Source organism: Pezoporus occidentalis, unplaced genomic scaffold, assembly GCF_034315485.1.
Source record: "Pezoporus occidentalis ecotype Australia unplaced genomic scaffold, CSIRO_AGI_Poc_V1 ctg86, whole genome shotgun sequence".
NCBI classification, from domain to species: domain Eukaryota; kingdom Metazoa; phylum Chordata; class Aves; order Psittaciformes; family Psittacidae; genus Pezoporus; species Pezoporus occidentalis.
The window spans coordinates 5,679,171-5,693,991 of NW_026916220.1; positions in this window are offsets into that span (position 1 = coordinate 5,679,171).

The following is a 14,821-nucleotide window of genomic DNA, read 5'->3' on the forward strand; positions in this document are numbered from 1 at the left end:
TGCAGGGCAACAAAGATGATTAAGGGAGTGGAGCATCTCCCTTATGAGGAAAGACTGAGGGAGCTGGGTCTCTATAGTTTGGAGAAGAGGAGACTGAGGGGTGACCTTATTAGTGTCTATAAATATATAAAGGGGGAGTGTCACGAGGATGGAGCCAGGCTCTACTCAGTGGCAAATAATGATAGGACAAGGGGTAATGGGTGCAAACTGGAACACAAGAGGTTCCACTTAAACTTGAGAAGAAACTTTTCGGTGAGGGTGACGGAACACTGGAACAGGCTGCCCAGGGAGGTTGTGGAGTCTCCTTCCCTGGAGACATTCAAAACCCGCCTGGACACATTCCTGTGTAACATTATCTAGGTGTTCCTGCTCCAGCAGGGGGATTGGACTAGATGATCTTTCGAGGTCCCTTCCAATCTCTAGCATACTGTGATACTGTGATACTGTGACAGAATCACTGCTACCTTTTATTTTAAAGCCTAGATCTCTAAAATACTTCATCCTGATAGAGGAAGCGTTTTAAGTACATTCTTATGGGATCATCATTACTTGCTTCTCCCTTCTTAAAAATCTGTGATATCATCTGCATTGTACAAGTTATTTATCATGGGAATTGTGACATTTCCTTCTCTTTCTCCTTTACATGAACATCTTTTGTGTTTTTTATCTTCCAAGAATATGTCCCAGCCTGATGGTTGTGTTGTGCTTTTAATGGAACAACTACTTTTTACTGATCTAAACTTCTGTTAAGGTTTAATGGTCTCTTCTGTGTTGATCTTTCCTTTAATTCTCATTATCGATGCCAACATGGGTATTTGGGGATATGCCGTATCCTAGCCTTTTTATATTTCTATTTTAATTATTAGCAACATCTGAAAGCTCTCCTATTACACCAGCAGCAGAGGGGGTCTGTCTTAGATGATCAAAAACCCACCTGGGTGGGAACATTTATTTACAAGTTCTGCCAGAGTATGTGTAAGACAGTAATCACTCTAGCATCAAGGCTGAGAATTGAGAGAAACAATGAAATAAAGGAACAGAAACAAATTTTAGTATGAAACTCTAAAGAGGCATCTTTCTTCATCATCTTTAGATGGCTCTTTAAATTATGTCTGTGCACAGCTTATGCCTTCTGTAAGACTTTGTTATATTTCTGTATATGTCTCTTCTAAATCTTTGAAGATGTGCATTGAAGTGTATATAAGTTTGAGCGGATTGTGGAGGTAAAGAATTTGATTTGTTTTTCTTAGAAGAAATTTTAAATGCTAAGTTATTGTTTGCAAAATGCTTAATTGAATGTGTGGGCATTATTCTGGCTTAGAGCTGGTGTAAAGAGGTTCACACATATTTTGTACTGATTTTTTCTTGGTCTCATGTACCAGATAGAACCATAAATTCCAGGTCCTTGAATTCTTCCCATGAATTTCCCGTGAGCAAAGCCATGGATACACTAGTATCCAGTTCCAGTTCCAAAGGGCAAAAGATAAGACTTAATACTAGTTCTTCAGGTTCACCTTATTTCTGGAAATGGCTTTCACACACAGTACACAGTACACAGTATGCTAGATACTGGAAGGGACCTCAAAAGATCATCTAGTCCAATCCCTCTGCAGGAGGAGCAGGAACACCTAGATAATGTTACACAGGAATGTGTCCAGGTGAGTTTTGAATGTCTCCAGGGCAGGAGACTCCACAACCTCCCTGGGCAGCCTGTTCCAGTGTTCTGTCACCCTCACTGAGAAGAAGTTTCTTCTCAAGTTTAAGTGGAACCTCTTGTGTTCCAGTTTGTAACCATTACCCCTTGTCTTATCATTGTTTGCTACTGAGTAGAGCCTGACTCCATCCTTGTGACACTCCTCCTTTATATATTTATATACACTAATAAGGTCACCCCTCAGTCTCCTCCTCTCTAAACGAGCTCCCTCAGTCTTTCCTCATAAGGGAGATGCTCCACTCCCTTTGTTAGAGACATTAATCACCTTAGTTGCCCTGCGCTGGACTCTCTCCAGCAGGTCCCTGTCCTTCTTGAACTGAGGGGCCCAGAACTGGACACAATATTCCAGATGCGGTCTCACCAGGGCAGAGTAGAGGGGAAGGAGGACCTCTCTCGACCTACTAACCAGCCCCCTTCTAATACACCCCAGGATGCCATTGGCCTTCTTGGCCACAAGGGCACAGTGTTGGCTCATGGTCATCCTGTCATCCACTAGGACCCCCCAGGTCCCTCTCCCCTACGCTGCTCTCTAACAGGTCGCTTCCCAACCTATGCAGGACTCTACACTTTCCCTTGTTATATTTCATCCCGTTATTCCCTGCCCAACTCTCCAGTCTGTCCAGGTCTCGCTGGATGGCAGCACAGCCTTCTGGCGTGTCAGCCACTCCTCCCAGCTTAGTGTCATCAGCAAACTTGCTGATAGTACACTCAATTCCCTCATCTAAATCATTGATGAATATATTAAATAATACCGGTCCCAGTACTGACCCTTGAGGCACTCCACTAGTTACAGGCCTCCAACTAGACTCAGCCCCATAGACTACAGCTCTCTGGCTTCTCTCCTTCATCCAGTTCACAGTCCACCTCACTACCTGATCATCCAGACCACACTTCCTCAATTTAGCCGTGAGGATGCTGTGGGAGACTGTGTCAAAGGCTTTGCTGAAGTCAAGGTAGACCACATCCACCGCTCTGCCATCATCCTCCACCGTGTTATTTCCTCATAAAAGGCTAAGAGATTGGTCAAGCATGATTTCCCCCTGGTGAAGCCATGTTGACTGGCCCTCGTAACTCTCTTATCCTTGATATGCCTTAAGATGGCACCAAGGATAAGGTGTTCCATCACTTTCCCAGGGATGGAGGTGAGGCTGACCGGTCTATAGTTACCCGGGTCCTCCTTCTTGCCCTTTTTGAAGACCGGAGTGACATTCGCTTTCCTCCAGTCCTCAGGCACCTTTCCCGTCTCCCAAGACTTGGTAAAGATGATGGAGAGTGGTCTAGCAATGACTTCTGCCAGTTCCCTCAGCACCCGCGGGTTCATCCCATCTGGACCCATGGATTTATGGATGTCCAGATTGCTCAACTGGTCTCTAACCCATTCCTCATCGACGAAGGCAAACCGCTCCATTGACCTGACTTCATCTAAGGTCTCAGGGGTACAGGGCTCTTCAGGACTGCCTGCAGCAGAGTAGACAGAGACAAAGAAGGCATTCAGTAACTCTGCCATCTCTGGATCTTCTATCACCAGGGCACCCATCCCATTCGTCAGTGGGCCTACATTGCCTCTGGTGTTAGTTTATCTGCCATGTATTTGAAAAAGCTCTTTTTTGCTGTCCTTGACCCTTCTCGCCAGGTTTAATTCTAAGGAGGCCTTAGTCATCCTAGCTGCCTTCCTACATCCTCTAGCAGCAGCCTTATATTCCTCCCAAGTGGCCAGCCTCTCCTTCCATGACCTGTAAACTCTCCTCTTCCACTTGAGCATACCCAGCAATTCCCTATTTAGCCACACAGGTCTCCTGGCCCTCTTCCTTGACTTCCTACGTGTCAGGATGCTCTGATCTTGAGCTCGGAAAAAGCAGTCCTTGAATGCCAACCAACTATCTTGGGCCCCTTTACCTTCAAACAGCCTTGCCCATGGAATTTCCCCTAGCAATTGCTTGAAAAGGCCAAAGTTTGCCCTGCTAAAGTCCACGGTTGCAATTCTACTTGCTATTCTACTGGTCCTACCACACAAGACCCTGAATTCCACCATCTTGTGGTCGCTGCAACCAAGGCAGCCCTCAACCCTTACTGCTTCGACCAGACCCTCCTTGTTAGTGAGGATGAGATCCAGCAGTGCTCCTCTCCTGGTTGGCTCATCCACCATTTGCAGGAGGAAGTTATCATCCATACACTGGAGGAACCTCCTGGACTGTGGCTGGGTTGCTGAGTGGTCCTTCCAGCAAACATCAGGGAAGTTAAAATCCCCCACGACGACCACAGCCTGTGACTGTGAGGCTGCTCTCAGCTGCCTGTAGAAGGCCTCATCAACTTCCTCACCCTGATCTGGGGGTCTGTAACAGACACCTACAACAGTATCGCCCCTGCCAGCCTGCCCCTTAATTCTCACCCACAGACTCTCAACTTGCTCGTCATCTGTCCCTGGACAGAACTCGGTGCACTGTAGTTGCTCCCGCACATAAAGAGCAACCCCACCACCCCTCCTGGCTGGCCTGTCTTTCCTGAAAAGGACATAGCCCTCCATGACTATATTCCAGTCATGTGAGCTGTCCCACCACGTCTCTGTAATTGCCACCAGATCATAGTCTCCTGACTTAACATAGCTTTCCAACTCCTCCTGTTTATTTCCCATGCTGCACGCATTGGTGTACAGACATTCCAGGGAGTGAGCTGAGCACACCGATTTCACCCTAGGATTATAGGAGGCCTCCCAGTCTTCATCAATTCTGGAGTGCTGCTCCAGAATTCTGGAGCAAGCCCAGCTACAACCCCATCCGCCTTCGAATCTAGTTTAAAGCTCTCCAAATGTGCCCTGCTAATTCGTGCCCCAGCATCCTTTTGCCTCTGTGAGATAAACCTTTCCCACTTGTCATTGTCCAGACTGGTGCCCTATAAAACCAGCTGTTATCAAAGAATGCAAAGCCCTGCCTGTAGCACCAGTCACGAAGCCAATCGTTTATGGACTGAATCTTCCCATTCCTTCCCACATCATCAGTGGAAGATGGAAGGAGTGAGGAGAAGATCACTTGAGCCCCAGACTCTTTCACCATCCACCCCAAGGCCCTGTAGTCTTTCTTCATCCCCCTCAGACTGCGGGAAGCAGCTTCCTCCCCACCTGTCTGGAAGACCAGCAGCGGGTAGTAGTCTGTCGGGTGCACCAGGTTGGGGAGCGCCCTGGTGATATCCCTGATCCGGGCTCCAGGCAGACTACACACTTCCCTATGATGAGGGTCAACTCTGCATATCGGGCCCTCTGTTCCTCTCAGAAGGGAATCCCCTACTACAATGATCCTTCTTTCTTTCTTAACAGAGGCAGTCTTGAGGTGCAAAGTCGACCCCCTTTTCCTATGTGGCCTTCTGGGCTGGCCTTGCCCCACATTCTCACCTACCTCTCCTTCAAGATCCAGGGCCTCGAACCTATTACGGAGGGACACCTGGGGAAGCAGGGCAGGAAGGGGGAGGGTTTCCCACGACGTCGAACCGAAACTCGCTTCCAACCCTCGTCGTCTTTTTGGTCCCCTACCTCTGCGCAACAGCTACAGGGCAGAGGCTGTCTCGGGCCATCCCCCTCTGTGTGAGAGGGCAGGGGGTCCTTCCCCTTTTGGGGGATATCTCCCTGGAACCGTTCCGACTGGCACGCCAGGGAGTTACTCCACCAGTCGATCTCCCTTTCCCACTCCTTCATGGTCCTCAGCGTCTCAACCTCCTCCTTAAGTCTTGCCACCAGGCTAAGCAGATCTTCTACCTGCTCACACCTCACGCAGGTGGGATGCTGTCCTCCCTCCCCCGGCAGCAGCAGGCTCTGGCACTCCCTGCATCCAGAGACCTGAACAGCCACGGTTTGGGACGGGGTCTCTGTCTGAGTTGCTGCAGTCACCTTACTGCAAGCTCTCTTCCTGGAGGCAACCATATTGGTCCGCAGTCGGACACCAGCAACAGGGTCAGCAACACGACCTGCTTGCTCCTCCCTGCGCCTCTGGTGGGCACCTCTGGTTTTACGAGGGGGACCTTACTTAGCTTGTTTTATATTTGAATTAGACTTGCAAATAATAGTTTTTTAAAAAGAAAAGTGTATTTACATCAATGATTTTGAATTTTGTCTTTATCTAATAAAACTTTCCTTATCCAAATGGGGAGGGAGGTGGAATAATATAATCTAAATAATAATATAATCTAAAAGTAAAATAAAATTTAAAAAAACACTCCACTTTTAACAATAACAAAAACCCCTGGAAATACTGGGGATAGAATGAAATGAAACTGTTTGCTAGTGAGTTTCCAACCCAAGATCTCTGCTTTTGCGTTTGTATATAATGGCAAAACCCCTTTTTTTTTCTTAAGGAATAGCTAGTCTAATGCAACATTTTCACAGGTTATGGAAAGGTTTTTGTCAAATCCAGGGGTCAAGGGTGAAGAGGAAACAAACACCTAATCAGCTCCTTTTTGCCACTTGTATGATATTTTTATTTCTCATGTAGCTTTTTTGTTTCTTTGTTTGTTTTTTGAATTCTCTTAATCTATTGGTACCATTAGCAGAACTACCCACACTGCGGGTAGTGTAACTCCAAATACATCAAATTGCTCTTATCTTCATAGAGACCTGTACTTTCTTTTCCACTGCTAAGGAGTACAAGTTTTCATTTATCTGATGCCAGTCGCTAAACTGTTTCTTAATTCCTTCTCAGAATTATTTTGTCTGGCTTCTTTATGGAACATTGGTCACTGAAGCACTGCTAGTCTGATCTGATGAGTCTATTACAGTGCTCATTGCATGTCTCAAATTTCAAGTAGATTGCTTTCTATTCACCAGAAAGCATGATTTTTAATCATGTACAATTGAGAACAGCCATATTTGAAAATGTTATATTTTATATTCTATTCATGACTGAGAAAAGGGAAATATAACCCCCATTTTCAAGAAGGGGATAAATGGGTGACCAGGGTAATTACAGACCAGTCAGCCCCACCTCTGTGCCTGGCAAAATCTTGGAGCAGATTCTCCTGGAAGGCGCCCTAAGGCACATGAAAAACAACAAGGTGCTTGGTGACAGCCAGCATGGCTTCACTAAGGGGGAATCCTGCCTGACCAATTTGATGGCCTTCTATGATGGTTCCATAGAACTGATGGACAGGGGTAGAGCAGTTGATGTCACCTACCTGGACTTGTTCAAAGTATTTGACACTGTCCCCCACGACATCCTTGTCTCTAAATTGGAGATACATCAATTTGATGGATGGACCACTCGGTGGATAAAGAGCTGTCTGGATGGTCGCACACAATGAGTTGTGGTCAATGGCTCAATGTCTGGCTGGAGACCAGCAGCAAGTGGTGTCCCTCAGGGACTGGTGCTGGGACTGGTCTTGTTCATTTGACAAGTGGCCTGGTCAGTGGGATTGAGTGCACCCTCAGCAAGTTTGCCAATGACACTAAGCTGTGTGGTTCGGTTGATATGCTGGAGGGAAGGAATGCCATCCAGAGGGACCTTGACATGATTGTGAGGTGGGCTGATGCCAACCTTATGAAGTTTAACCACGCCAAGGGCAAGGTCCTACACCTGGGTCAGAGCAATCCCAGGCACAGCTACAGGTTGGGCAGAGAAGAGATTCAGAGCAACCCTGTAGAAAAGGACTTGGGGGTGTTGGTCGATGAGAAAATGAGCGTGAGCCAGCTTCATTGTGTGCTCACAGCCCAGAAAGCCAACCATATCCTGGGTTGCATCAAAAGGAGCATGACCAGCAGGTCAAAGGAGGTGATCCTGCCCCTCTACTCTGCTCTCGTGAGACCTCACCTGGAGTATTGTGTGCAGTTCTGGTGTCCTCAACATAAAAAGGACATGGAACTGTTGGAACAAGTCCAGAGGAGGACCATGAAGATGATCAGGGGGCTGGAGCACCTCCCGTATGAGGATAGGCTGAGAAAGTCGGGGATGTTCAGCCTGGAGAAGAGAAGGCTGCATGGAGACCCCATGACAGCCTTCCACTGTCCAAAGGGGGGCCTATAAGGATGCTGGAAAGGGACTCTTCATTAGGGACTGCAGTAACAGGACAGGGGATAATGGGCTCAAACTTAAACAGGGGAAGTTTAGATTGGAAATAAGGAGGAAGTTCTTTTCTCTAAGGGTGGTGAGGCACTGGAATGGGTTGCTCAGGGAAGGTGTGAATGCTCCATCCCTGGCGGTGTTCAAGGCCAGGTTGGACAGAGCCTTGGGTGACATGGTTTAGTGTGAGGTGTCCCTGCTCATGGCAGGGGAGCTGGAACTTGATGATCTTAATGTCCTTTCCAACCCTAACTGTTCTATGATTCTATGACTCAATATGATTCTACGAAAGGAGGTTGGAGGGGACAACCATGATAAGGAGTATAAGTAAGTATTTTACCAAAGTACTACTCAAAATGGCAATACTATTTAAAATGACAAGTTCAAATGACCAAAACAAAAATGAAGATGTCTTTTACAAATATTACATTTTGTGAATCTTTCCTATATTATAAGTCAGACGTTTTGAATCCACTAATCATCACCAGAACTGTGTTTATTACTTTAAAAATGCATTTGCAATATGTTCCTTGTTAAGTGAGCACTTCGGTCTTCATTTAACAAACGGTACATTCAAAATTACTTTAGAAAACATTGCTTGCTTCTATTAAAAAAATATTTAAGCAATTAATCCCAGTAAATTACAAAGTAGAAAAACTAATGTGTGTAGACAGAGAAAGCTTTTGTTAGATATTTTTATGAGTTAAGTTTCTTCCTAATGTTTCTGTAGTCAAGCTATAGAGCCAAATCATCTCTATTATAATCTGTGCAAAGTTAATGGAGAAGTTTTATGGCTAAATTTTGATGAATGAAGTGTGCAGCTGCAATACACAGCTACTATGTAAAATAGAATTAAAATTTATGATCTGCTCTGTATATCTCCAGTTTTTTATGCTGCACCTATTCCCTTCACATTCAATATCTTTACTTTGTCCTGGTCCACATTTTGTGGAGTATGGCAGAGTTTATGTCTTGAAGTAAGAGATAAACTGGTGGAAAATGAAGAATTACTGCATAAAATATGTGAATTTGAGAATAAAGTTATTTGTTGATTGGCTAGATAAAACATGAAAAGACTTAACACCACAAAGGGATGCTGTGAATACTGTCTTCTTCTCTAAAAGTAGGTCAGTGTCTTTCATGGTAGAATTTTATACAGAAGGTTATATAACGCAGTGATGTAATCCTCCCTCTCCTTGTTCCTCTCTCCCTCCCCTACTTCCGTCTTGATTATCTTGGTCTTATTTCTCCATTTCTTGTGTCAGCATGGAAATGACAAAATTGTAATTCAGGGTGTCCTGGGTTCAGCAGTAGCAGTCATTTTTTCTCCTTCTCAGTAGCTGGTGCAGTGCTGTGTTTTTGACCTTTGGCCTGGGAACAGCGCTGATAACACTGATGTTTAGTCTGACCAAAGACTGTGAGTCTCATGCTCTGCCAGGGAGGAGGGGAAGCCAGGAGGAAGCAGAGACAGGACACCTGACCCAAACTGGCAAAAGAAGTATTCCATACCGCAGCACGTCACGCCCAGGATGTAACTGGGAGTTACCCGGAAGGGCTTGGTTCACTGCTCAGTTGGCCTGGGTATCGACGGGTGGTATTGTATTCTCTTCCCTTGTTATTTCCCTTATTATTATTATTGGTGGTAGCAGTAGTGGTTTGTGTTATACCTTAGTTACTGGACTGTTCTTATCTCAACCCATGAGAGTTTCATTCTTTTGACTCTCTTCCCCGTCCCTCCAGGAGCAGGGGCTGGGGGTGGGGAAGAAAGAGGAGGAGTGAGTGAGAGGGCTGCGTGGCTGACTTACGGCCTGGGCTTAAACCATGACACTAACTAGTATTTGGTGTCTGCTAACTTCTCCAGAAAGATATATGTTCTAGTTAAGACTACTAGAGACTGTATGTTGAGTCAGAAATTGCATCACTGCATGCTCTTTTTCTATCTTTGTTGTATTGCAGCAAAATGTGTGTTGCTGCCCTCCTTCTTTAGCGTCTTAGCTGCATATGGCTATGACTCAGGACTGCCATAACTGTTATCATAATAAAACCAGTTTCCAGTTTGCTTCTGACTTTTCCAGACACCAGTATGGTGGTCAGCTTCCAAAACTGGAAGACCTTTTTCCATCTGTCTCATTCCCTCAGTTGCCATGACTTAAGTAATGGTATGATGGGACAGTCTTGTCACAAGGTGTTAAGGATAAGAGAATTGCATCCCTAGGATGAAACCATCTCAGATGAGTTCTGATAAAATGGGAGATAATTCAGTATACCTCTGTGTAAAATGTGATTACTTAGGGGTTGGGAAAGGCTTTAAAAATCTAAGGTCTTCACCTTCTTTATTGCACTGACAGTTGTATGTGGTAAATGAATGTATTCTCATTTAAGTTATTTGCTTTTCACTCTTATTAGAGCTATTTAACAAGTTCTTTAGAGTGCATAAGACAATGCAGTCATAGGTTAAACTAAAACTTACATTAACTTGTTTTCTTAATGCCTTACAATAATTGCACCACCTTTTAGTGTTTTGAAACAAGTCTTGGGACATTATGGTAAACTGAGAAACTTTTCCATAAGCTTACTTTTATTCAACATTAATGTTTGTATTGTTTAGGTGTAGACACTATGTTGTTGTTTTTTTTACGTATAGGATAACCTATCAGGGAATGCAAGCAGACTCCTGTTCACTGCAGGCTTCAGGCAGGTATAAATTGAGGAAAGAGGATCAGGGTGAAAAAAACTCCACAAAACAAACAAAACCTCCCAAGATTCCTATATTACTTTTTCAGGAGGAAGATAATGCTTGTCAAAGATTTGGATGCTGGAATAAACTTTGCAAGAGACAACTTAAACACCAGATGACTGGCAAGAAGATTAAAAAGATATATTCCGTTAATAAATCATATATCTGAACTCCTAAGCATAACACCTCCACATGTGTGCAATTTGTATGTATATTAAATGAATGTACCTATAAAGCAGACACACACCCCATCCCACTGTATATTCAGTCTATCAACATTTCCAAAACACTTGGCACAGTTCTGGCTAAGCTTTGTATGGAATTAAAACACCACCATAAACATTTCAAATTAGTAATTATTTGTCCTGCTTATCTCAGGTAAAATGATAAGCTGCTGCTTCTGGAGAAAAATTGTGGTTGCGTTCCTGCTCTCATTTTAGTGAAAGACTGTTGTTTTATAATCCTATTTTATTACTTTCACTCTGGTGCTTCCGGAAAGTTTGAGTGATGGATCAGGTCTTGCAAAATAATGTAAAGGTTGTAAGGTGATGGCATTTCTTAGATTTAATTTTGGAAGATATTTTAGAGTCTTGGACTTACACTTAGCTGTTAAGTGTAGTACTCTTGTTATCAGAGCAGTAACAGCCACACCCGAAAGCCTTGACTCTATGCAGAACAATGCACTGCATCAACTAGAGACCTTCAGTCTGGGTGAAATAAAGCAAAATCCACATTTATGGAAAACCCGACATAAGTCCCCTGAATGGTTCCTTTCCCACTGTGTAAGTATCTTACTTATGAAAGCTTGTTTCTTTCACAGCTTTTAAGAATCATCACTATCATCCAAAGATATGTGAAATGCTTCTCAACACATTTTCTTAAATTATCAGAACTATTCATCTGAAGAAGTATTATTTTTCTTTCCAATCCCAAACATAAATACAGTCCATCCTGTTTTATTTCTTCATTCATTCTTGGTTTGGATGGGATTTTGCCACAGTCTGCAACCAAGTTCTTCACTTGGTTTTCTTTACTGTGGAGGCCTCAGCAGCAGACTCTTCTATACATAGAGAAATGCCTGTTTTCCTCCTCTACCTCAGTATTTTCAGTTTCACACCCTCTTAATGAACTAGATATATCTACCTAATCAAGTAATTCTTCAGAGAAATATCAGTGGTGCTAAATTAATGTGGATGGGGCAGAATGATACCATGGAATAATAAGTCTAAGCTGCTGGCTTCCATTATAAGTGCAACTCAGTTTGCCAGGTTCTTACCAAATATCTCTTGCTTTTTGGACTCTGCAGTTTATCACATTGTGAAACCTCTACATCCTGGTTCTAGATTGTGTTTTGGTCCATGGGCTCTTATTGGCCATCATGAGGTCATTCAGATTACAGAAAAACATACCCATATGCTCCATACCCTCAAAGGACCAACTGATATATACTTTCTAATACACACAGGTAGTTAATGTCAACAAACGGGAGAGCGTGAAACACTCTTTTCCTATTACACATTTGGAAACATAGCAGCATTGAAAGTCATTTGAAGATCAGGTGCACTGCAGTAAAAAGGGAGGCTTACAAGAGCTAACTGACCCTCAGTTCCTGAGAACTGCTTTATCTATTGCTTATTTCTCAAGGACAAAACCAGATATATTCCTCTTTTGTTGATACTCTCCACAAATTATAAAAGCTTTTTCATGCAGATGTAGTCATATGGATGCACACACATACTTAAAAGCTATCTGCTTTCTGCTAACTCCCAACAGCTCTAGCTGATTCTAATTAGTAATTGCTCATTCCAAATTACATTCTCAAAGGGAACAAGGAAAACACAAACTCTTTTTTTTTTTTTTTTTTTTTAAGAAGTCCATGAGAAGACATTCTGTTCTGAGGAAGTAATACAAGAGTGGAATTTGGAAGAGGAACTTATAAATAAATGTGTCAATCAAAAGCAGCTTCAGCAGTTTTGGTTTGTAAAGCAGGAACTCTGAATCCAAACTGCTCCATTAGAGATATAAAACAGCAGGGAAGGCTGAAAAATCTTTTGCCACTCTTAAGGAACTCACTAAAGAAGGGAGTACTTCCATTTCATAGCTCTGGGTAACTTTGGGTTTGGTCACCTCCCAGTCATAGAACCGCATGTGTGTGCATCAACTCTACAACTTGCACACTTCAGATGGTGTGAAGAAAACGACATCCAGTTCCTAAGCTTGGGTAAAGAAGAGCACACTCCTGAAATGTTCAGTTTGTGTTTACCTGTTCCCTATTAATTATAGGCTATGCATGACAAAAATTTTGTTGAATTAACTTGTGGGAATAATTATTGTCCATTTAATTTGCACTTGTGATTTCTACAGCCTTATCTTGCTAATTGATATCAATAAACCAAAAAATAGAACAGATGCAAAAAACAAGCATCTTGTTTGCCCATAGTACTCCTGAAGCTCTGAAAGCTGCCAATCTTGCCAGCACTTCACAGATACTTCCAGAAGCTAATAAACTTTTTTCTTTTTTTGCTCATACTGACAAGATGCTGCAGCTAATGTCAGGGGGATGATAAGCATAAGAAGCCCAAATACAATTAAAAATTACTTGCAGCCTTACTGGACAATGTTTGGAAACCTCCATTGCAGCTTGTTTGGTTGGCTAAAGTTTAATTTCTAATGTTTATCTGTTCTTTGACTCTTCGCAGTAGCTCAGCCCACATAGCACTTGCAGAAGGAATCCATTTGAACTCCTCAAGAGCCATGACTGATGAATGTCTTTACACAGAAGACGCAAGTGCAAGGCAACCATGATATCTGTTTGCGTATTTTTTCCCCATAAACCAGGGGTTTTGCTTAAAGAGTGAAAAACCCAGTACAAAACATCAAAGAAGCACTGTAATATTTTTGACTCGTAACAGTCCCAGTGAACTGAGGCAAATTGTTGGCTTTTGTAGTAATTTTAGATTGCTTTGCTACTGTGGAAGAATAATGGACTCAAAATCATCAGGGATTTCTCTTTACATATTATTATTACTTTGTCAAGTCTGTTCTTTTACTAACTTTTTAATGTTATCTTCCTCAGGCAATAAATATTAATGATGTTTTAAACCATGATAAGAAAATCAATCTATGAGTTTTTTTTTTTTTTCTAGTGTTGTCTCCCAGGACCTATTCAGGAAGTTAAAAGCTTTTGCTAGGACTTTTCTTTCTGGTATGATAGGCTAGAAAAGTTAACGATTAAACAGATCATTCAAGGCAAAACTCTGCAATTGATGTCTTATTTATATGTGTCCAGAAATATTTGATACATTTGACGACAAGCATGTTAAATTACAGAATCATGACAGATTTACTTCCAAAGGTTTACAATTAAATAATATCACTTGTTACTTACAGTTGTTTTCTTTCCTGAAAGGCTTACTTAATTTTACAGTGGGGAGAATGATCTTTCAGAAGAAAATAAAGTCTGTAATAATCCTAAAATATATAAAGAATGTAGAGGTAAAATATTTTATTGTGACATTTACATGAAGAATTGCAATAATGGAGCTAGTAGGTAGGTGCTAATTCCCCTTTGTAGGGAACATGCTCCTTATGGAAATGTTGATATAACCAGGTTGTTGCAGATGAGCAAATTCGCTGTACTCTGTTACACAGTTCTGTCTTCTTCTTGTTGAAGTATACTTCAGAGAGCAGAATATAACACAACATGAAAATGTAATTTCTTCTCTATCATTCTGAGATAAAAAAAATTAATGTAATTGAAATGCAGGAATTTGTGTTCTTTATCTGAGTATCACAGTGCTGGTGGGTTGGAACTAGCCTGGGTGGTATGACTCTTTATTAATCAACCATGTGATTCCTGTCTTGTTTAATCAAGAACTTCATGTACAATTTTTGAGCTCTACTACCTTTCCACATCTTGAATCAATCTAATGCTGACTGGCTCTTATGTTGAACAAATTAAATTCCAGATTCTCATAGCTTTTGCTAGATTATTTTGCTGTGGAAAAAAAAAAAAATCATTTACTGAACTTGATTGGAAAAAAATAGTAATGTAACTTTCCTAGATAAACCTCACGTGGTGCATAAATCAATTTCCAGTTAATGTTCTATAAATTAAAATGGCACATCTTATACAGCATCTTATAGAGATCTTTCAACAGTTTAGAGGTTGTTTTTTTTTACTATTATTCAAAAGTAGAATCTAAAATCTGCTGTGCACATTTTAGCTACTGTTACATGGCAGTTGATATGGACAAGTGAGGGATTTGGCCTTTATTTTTACCACTTAATTTAACTGTGCTTATTCTTTCTTCTTTTTGGCCTGCAGACAAA